The sequence below is a fragment of the Penaeus monodon genome, chromosome 22 (assembly GCF_015228065.2).
Source record: "Penaeus monodon isolate SGIC_2016 chromosome 22, NSTDA_Pmon_1, whole genome shotgun sequence".
Taxonomy (NCBI): Eukaryota; Metazoa; Arthropoda; class Malacostraca; order Decapoda; family Penaeidae; genus Penaeus; species Penaeus monodon.
Window position 1 is genome coordinate 42,308,331 of NC_051407.1, and position 378 is coordinate 42,308,708.

The window sequence follows — 378 nt, forward strand, 5'->3', positions numbered from 1 at the left end:
GAACCCAAAAAAAGGGTTCATAAAGCCATGGTTCTTCTGTATGGTCCTACCTTTACGTTCCATTTGTATGATATTTTTACGATCGCTCAGCTGGCTAAAAACTTGCTTTATCTTATGCGTGACCTGACCACGCCGACTCTTCTAACTGACCACGCTTTAATTCCTTCTCTTTCTCCAGGCGTTAGACCGGGGTCCGTCCCGTTGTGCGAGTCAGTGTCCCCGCCACTTCGAGTCAGTGGGCCCAACTCCTGCGTCCACGAGGGGACAGTGCCTGTCGGGTGCTGACAAGTGCTGCTACGACTTTATTCTTGGGCATCAAGTGTGCAAGCCTCTTTATCAGCTTTGGTCGCTAGAAACTATTTTTTGTTCTGAGCGCAC